This window comes from Schistocerca gregaria, unplaced genomic scaffold (assembly GCF_023897955.1).
Source record: "Schistocerca gregaria isolate iqSchGreg1 unplaced genomic scaffold, iqSchGreg1.2 ptg001445l, whole genome shotgun sequence".
Lineage (NCBI taxonomy): Eukaryota > Metazoa > Arthropoda > Insecta > Orthoptera > Acrididae > Schistocerca > Schistocerca gregaria.
Window position 1 is genome coordinate 15,001 of NW_026062743.1, and position 7,837 is coordinate 22,837.

A 7,837-nucleotide genomic window follows, 5' to 3' on the forward strand; every position below is an offset into this window, starting at 1 on the left:
CACCAACTAAGAACGGCCATGCACCACCACCCACCGAATCAAGAAAGAGCTATCAATCTGTCAATCCTTCCGGTGTCCGGGCCTGGTGAGGTTTCCCGTGTTGAGTCAAATTAAGCCGCAGGCTCCACTCCTGGTGGTGCCCTTCCGTCAATTCCTTTAAGTTTCAGCTTTGCAACCATACTTCCCCCGGAACCCAAAAGCTTTGGTTTCCCGGAGGCTGCCCGCCGAGTCATCGGAGGAACTGCGGCGGATCGCTGGCTGGCATCGTTTATGGTTAGAACTAGGGCGGTATCTGATCGCCTTCGAACCTCTAACTTTCGTTCTTGATTAATGAAAACATACTTGGCAAATGCTTTCGCTTCTGTTCGTCTTGCGACGATCCAAGAATTTCACCTCTAACGTCGCAATACGAATGCCCCCGCCTGTCCCTATTAATCATTACCTCGGGTTCCGAAAACCAACAAAATAGAACCGAGGTCCTATTCCATTATTCCATGCACACAGTATTCAGGCGGGCTTGCCTGCTTTAAGCACTCTAATTTGTTCAAAGTAAACGTGCCGGCCCACCGAGACACTCAACAAAGAGCACCCTGGTAGGATTTAAACGGGGTCCGCCTCGGGACGCGAAAGCACCCCTTCGGCTCGCCCCACCGGCAGGACGTCCCACGATACATGCCAGTTAAACACCGACGGGCGGTGAACCAACAGCGTGGGACACAAATCCAACTACGAGCTTTTTAACCGCAACAACTTTAATATACGCTATTGGAGCTGGAATTACCGCGGCTGCTGGCACCAGACTTGCCCTCCAATAGATACTCGTTAAAGGATTTAAAGTGTACTCATTCCGATTACGGGGCCTCGGATGAGTCCCGTATCGTTATTTTTCGTCACTACCTCCCCGTGCCGGGAGTGGGTAATTTGCGCGCCTGCTGCCTTCCTTGGATGTGGTAGCCGTTTCTCAGGCTCCCTCTCCGGAATCGAACCCTGATTCCCCGTTACCCGTTACAACCATGGTAGGCGCAGAACCTACCATCGACAGTTGATAAGGCAGACATTTGAAAGATGCGTCGCCGGTACGAGGACCGTGCGATCAGCCCAAAGTTATTCAGAGTCACCAAGGCAAACGGACCAGACAAGCCAATCCGATTGGTTTTGATCTAATAAAAGCGTCCCTTCCATCTCTGGTCGGGACTCTGTTTGCATGTATTAGCTCTAGAATTACCACAGTTATCCAAGTAACGTGGGTACGATCTAAGGAACCATAACTGATTTAATGAGCCATTCGCGGTTTCACCTTAATGCGGCTTGTACTGAGACATGCATGGCTTAATCTTTGAGACAAGCATATGACTACTGGCAGGATCAACCAGGGAGCTGCGTCAACTAGAGCTGAGCAGCCGGCCGCCCGGGAGTGTGTCCCGGGGGCCCGCGCGAACACGCAAGCGTCCGCTCAATTATTCTGCAAACAGGAGGAGGCCGAGCTCCCCTGCACGATACACCTCGAAACCCTCTCAGGTCCCGGCGGCGCGCAGCGCCGTCCTAGGTACTTGGTCGGTTTCGAGAGAGGCGCAATCGCCCGGAGTTAGGCGAGTAGACGGTTTTAGTGCGAACACCCTTGCTCCCAACTGAGCTTGCCGCTGCCGACAGAGGCCCGGGAGCGTGCTGTCGTGGCATTGCCGGCGGGAGACAACACGCGCCACCTATGGTGACCGGCAGCTCCAACGCCAGCGCCACACAAGGGCAAAGCCCCACTTGGGTGCAGAAGCGAACTCTCCCAGCACAGCGCACGCGCCAACACGTCCGCACAACTGCGATACAAACCACCTGCGAGAACCGCTGGGGCGACCGAGCAGCAGACGGCGTCGCGGCGCCGAGTGCCAGGCGGCGGCGCATCCTCAACGCACACAGTCCTCAATCAGACCAGCACACTGCAGATGTCCACCGCGCTTCGCACCGGGCTCGGCTGAACCAACTTTGGCCGCCAGGCGCCGCGTGCAGGGTGCGCCGCAGCGTAGCTGCGCCGCCTGCCGGGCCCGTCGGCTGGCGCTCCTGCCACTCGGCGCCCCCCACCAGCCGCCTGTTGCGCGTGCGCCCACGCAGCGCGCGGCCAACACGCCGGGCGGCCCCCCTTCACCGGCCGGGAACAGTCCCACCAAGCCACCGCCGCGTATCGCTTCATACCCACATGGGCCTAGTCACGCGTGTGGATGTGGCGGGTACCGCTGAAACAACCGGTTAATAGCTGTACCGATCGTCGCCATCACAGATTCACCTCCAGCGTGAACAACCGCTCAACAACGGATTTCCAGTTCATTTGCGTATCTTGGGCAGTAAACGTAGATGTCCACCTACATTTGCGAATTCAACAATTCTTGCATGCCAGGATGTCATGTGTCACGACACGCTACATCAGACCACATACACACTGCGACATGTGCAGAAGAGAACACGTGGAAGGTGGCCCGCGCACGTATGCGATGTACCTTCCGCGATCCACTGTCAACCGGCATCTGCGGCATGTCCCAGATATGGAACGCGGTCCACCAGGGTAGCACTTTGTGTGAGGCAATACGACAAAGTCGGAATACACGCGTCACTACATCAGACGGCTCACGCTGACCTGACCTGACCTGACTCACCGCACCACCACCCCCAGCGACCCAGGGTGACATACAATGCGTTCGTACGTTCCTCCCACACGCCTCTACGGCGTACCACAGTGCAACCTAGCTGTTATTGGGAGACGAGACAAGTAGCATCAAGCACAACATATGGAAATTGAGATTCGACACCGTTGGGCACAGCCAGCGTACGGTCACACGTATCACACTACTTCACTCTGTACGTAACGACCGATGATCGGTACAGCGTGTGGGTTACGCGTACGACATCAGCGGACAATGGACACAGACCATACCACGACGTACACTGAGGGCGTCGACATCTGAATGCAACTGAACAGCTGCGAGGCTCATTTAACACTCAAACGCCAGACCGACCAGCTTGAGAGGACAGAGACACAAAGAGGGGGACAGAGGGGGACAGAGGGGGGGGAGGGGGGGGGTCGGCGATATAGTCCTATTGCAGTACAATTGACAGTGGATAGCAGGAATATGTGGAAAGTAAGCAACACTCGCAAGACATCTACATGAGGATAACAACGACACCAGAGATTCCGAGCAGTGAACTATGTTAGGCAAAGGGACAACGTGGGTTAGGTTAAGGGACAACGTGGGTTAGGTTAAGGGACAACGTGGGTTAGGTTAAGGGACAACGTGGGTTAGGTTAAGGGACAACGTGGGTTAGGTTAAGGGACAACGTGGGTTAGGTTAAGGGACAACGTGGGTTAGGTTAAGGGACAACGTGGGTTAGGTTAAGGGACAACGTGGGTTAGGTTAAGGGACAACGTGGGTTAGGTTAAGGGACAACGTGGGTTAGGTTAAGGGACAACGTGGGTTAGGTTAAGGGACAACGTGGGTTAGGTTAAGGGACAACGTGGGTTAGGTTAAGGGACAACGTGGGTTAGGTTAAGGGACAACGTGGGTTAGGTTAAGGGACAACGTGGGTTAGGTTAAGGGACAACGTGGGTTAGGTTAAGGGACAACGTGGGTTAGGTTAAGGGACAACGTCGGTTAGGTTAAGGGACAACGTCGGTTAGGTTAAGGGACAACGTCGGTTAGGTTAAGGGACAACGTCGGTTAGGTTAAGGGACAACGTCGGTTAGGTTAAGGGACAACGTGGGTTAGGTTAAGGGACAACGTGGGTTAGGTTAAGGGACAACTTGAGTTAGGTTAAGGGACAACTTGAGTTAGGTTAAGGGACAAATTGAGTTAGGTTAAGGGACAAATTGAGTTAGGTTAAGGGACAAATTGAGTTAGGTTAAGGGACAAATTGAGTTAGGTTAAGGGACAACTTGAGTTAGGTTAAGGGACAAATTGAGTTAGGTTAAGGGACAAATTGAGTTAGGTTAAGGGACAAATTGAGTTAGGTTAAGGGACAACTTGAGTTAGGTTAAGGGACAACTTGAGTTAGGTTAAGGGACAACTTGAGTTAGGTTAAGGGACAACTTGAGTTAGGTTAAGGGACAACTTGAGTTAGGTTAAGGGACAACTTGAGTTAGGTTAAGGGACAACTTGAGTTAGGTTAAGGGACAACTTGAGTTAGGTTAAGGGACAACTTGAGTTAGGTTAAGGGACAACTTGAGTTAGGTTAAGGGACAACTTGAGTTAGGTTAAGGGACAACTTGAGTTAGGTTAAGGGACAACTTGAGTTAGGTTAAGGGACAACTTGAGTTAGGTTAAGGGACAACTTGAGTTAGGTTAAGGGACAACTTGAGTTAGGTTAAGGGACAAATTGAGTTAGGTTAAGGGACAAATTGAGTTAGGTTAAGGGACAACTTGAGTTAGGTTAAGGGACAACTTGAGTTAGGTTAAGGGACAAATTGAGTTAGGTTAAGGGACAACTTGAGTTAGGTTAAGGGACAACTTGAGTTAGGTTAAGGGACAACTTGAGTTAGGTTAAGGGACAACTTGAGTTAGGTTAAGGGACAACTTGAGTTAGGTTAAGGGACAACTTGAGTTAGGTTAAGGGACAACTTGAGTTAGGTTAAGGGACAACTTGAGTTAGGTTAAGGGACAACTTGAGTTAGGTTAAGGGACAACTTGAGTTAGGTTAAGGGACAAATTGAGTTAGGTTAAGGGACAAATTGAGTTAGGTTAAGGGACAAATTGAGTTAGGTTAAGGGACAACTTGAGTTAGGTTAAGGGACAACGTGGGTTAGGTTAAGGGACAAATTGAGTTAGGTTAAGGGACAACTTGAGTTAGGTTAAGGGACAACTTGAGTTAGGTTAAGGGACAACTTGAGTTAGGTTAAGGGACAACTTGAGTTAGGTTAAGGGACAACTTGAGTTAGGTTAAGGGACAACTTGAGTTAGGTTAAGGGACAACTTGAGTTAGGTTAAGGGACAACTTGAGTTAGGTTAAGGGACAACTTGAGTTAGGTTAAGGGACAACTTGAGTTAGGTTAAGGGACAACTTGAGTTAGGTTAAGGGACAACTTGAGTTAGGTTAAGGGACAACTTGAGTTAGGTTAAGGGACAACTTGAGTTAGGTTAAGGGACAACTTGAGTTAGGTTAAGGGACAACTTGAGTTAGGTTAAGGGACAACTTGAGTTAGGTTAAGGGACAAATTGAGTTAGGTTAAGGGACAAATTGAGTTAGGTTAAGGGACAAATTGAGTTAGGTTAAGGGACAAATTGAGTTAGGTTAAGGGACAAATTGAGTTAGGTTAAGGGACAAATTGAGTTAGGTTAAGGGACAAATTGAGTTAGGTTAAGGGACAAATTGAGTTAGGTTAAGGGACAAATTGAGTTAGGTTAAGGGACAAATTGAGTTAGGTTAAGGGACAAATTGAGTTAGGTTAAGGGACAAATTGAGTTAGGTTAAGGGACAAATTGAGTTAGGTTAAGCGATAATCTGGTACAGCCACAGTTAGGTTAAGCGATAATCTGGTACAGCCACAGTTAGGTTAAGCGATAATCTGGTACAGCCACAGTTAGGTTAAGCGATAATCTGGTACAGCCACAGTTAGGTTAAGCGATAATCTGGTACAGCCACAGTTAGGTTAAGCGATAAACTGGTACAGCCACAGTTAGGTTAAGCGATAAACTGGTACAGCCACAGTTAGGTTAAGCGATAAACTGGTACAGCCACAGTTAGGTTAAGCGATAAACTGGTACAGCCACAGTTAGGTTAAGCGATAAACTGGTACAGCCACAGTTAGGTTAAGCGATAAACTGGTACAGCCACAGTTAGGTTAAGCGATAAACTGGTACAGCCACAGTTAGGTTAAGCGATAAACTGGTACAGCCACAGTTAGGTTAAGCGATAAACTGGTACAGCCACAGTTAGGTTAAGCGATAAACTGGTACAGCCACAGTTAGGTTAAGCGATAAACTGGTACAGCCACAGTTAGGTTAAGCGATAAACTGGTACAGCCACAGTTAGGTTAAGCGATAAACTGGTACAGCCACAGTTAGGTTAAGCGATAAACTGGTACAGCCACAGTTAGGTTAAGCGATAAACTGGTACAGCCACAGTTAGGTTAAGCGATAAACTGGTACAGCCACAGTTAGGTTAAGCGATAAACTGGTACAGCCACAGTTAGGTTAAGCGATAAACTGGTACAGCCACAGTTAGGTTAAGCGATAAACTGGTACAGCCACAGTTAGGTTAAGCGATAAAGTTGGTTAAATTTGGTATTGTGTGGGAAGGGGGCAGAGAGAGAGGGGGGGGGGGGTGGATAGTGGTGGCAGTACACGGATGCCTGAGTCACCGTCAGATACGTCACGTCGGTTCGATGCTTGTAGCAAGAGGCTGGCGGATGTGTGTCTCTCACTTCTGCAATTTTTCATGTGGTATAACACGAGGGCGGGGGATGATATTTGGTGCCCCTCTGTGTAGGATGTGTGTTGGTGGTGTTGATTTATCTGAGCAATGGTAGTTGTCGGAGGAGTGGGGTATTGTGCTTTTATAGGTGGACCTACTGCTCTGGTTATCATAGTGTCGACGGTGCAATGTGGCAGAGAGGATGCACTCGACATTGTCGCATTCCAGATGTTTACGTATTGTGTGTCTCCGTTGCAGGCCGAGAGTGGTGCATGTTCGAGTGTCTGGCTGACGTGCGATTCACGTTGTGTGCCCAGTCTTACAGCACGTATAGGGACATTCGCATAAATCATCTATATTTGGCCTTGCATCATTTACTAAGCAGTGCCGTGAGACGACCGAACTATTAGGAAAGTACTGATGTACCGCATAATGTTTACCTTCCACCACACGGCGAGTATCGACTGTGCCCAGCGTTGCCACCGCAGGCAGCGGTCACCGTCACCATTGTGCGGCGGAACGGAACATCTATATCCTCAGAGGAGCACTCTTTGCCGCCGGGCGTCACGTCTCGCGGCCTGCCGGCCAGCGCCCACGACGAACTTACTGCATGTATAGGGACAGCGGGAATTTGGCATACTTGATATAACTCTTCATGAGGCGCAAGATATAGGGGTGGATTGCAACTTACGACTGCGAGAAAAGTCCGCCGTTCATCCGCCGGAGTTGCGATTTCGGCGGGGCACGTACGGTCGCGGGTGGAGCACTTGGTGCGGCGTACGCACCCGGGTTGCGGCTCCTGCGCTGGAGGGGGGTGCAGGTTTTGTGTGGGTGGGCTCGGCAAATGAGCACTGTGGGCCCCATACATGGCTTAGTCCGCGTGGCCTCCCCCAGGTGGCGGTACCGTCGTTGCACCACGTCATGTCGCACGTACTGTCGGCATTGCACGTGCTTCCGTCCTATCTTCATAGATGGCGATGCCGTGTTTTGCCACTCTGCCTCGCGCAGTTCACGCACATTCCCATAGGTGGCCGTACCCTCACCCTCCCCTAACGACTTATCACCACCCACACTAACCGCCCCGGGGACTTGCCAACGACACACCCTATCCCAAGTCTATTTTCTTACGAAGCATCATGTGTTATTATATTTTATTTCACATCCATAGTGTGCGGGGTATTGTAGTTCACCGTACTGCGGTGGACGCTATGCTACCAGGGGGCGCGGGCCACGACGAAGGCGGACCACACTCCGGCCGACGCCGACGCCGGCCGCAAAGTGATACGCTGTAGAGCGGCAGTAGACTGCGCGCCCGGCCGCCGCCGCGGCACCCATCGCAGCACCCACGCCGGCGGCAGGTGGGGCCCCCCCGCAAAACCGATACGCCTCAGTCCGCCGCACACAATGCAGCGCCCTTGGGGGGGTGGCTGAACACGCGATCTAGTGT

General features: G+C 50.9%; 1 non-coding gene across 1 annotated transcript in view; it reads right to left on the reverse strand.

Annotated features, from left to right (window-relative positions):
• The window catches only part of LOC126332366 (small subunit ribosomal RNA), a 1,893-nt gene extending 517 nt beyond the window's left edge, over positions 1-1,376 (reverse strand). The window contains exon 1 of the ribosomal RNA XR_007563649.1: positions 1-1,376. This exon is cut by the window's left edge and continues 517 nt beyond it. This is a non-coding gene — a ribosomal RNA (small subunit ribosomal RNA).
• Between the last annotated feature and the right edge of the window lie 6,461 nt (positions 1,377-7,837).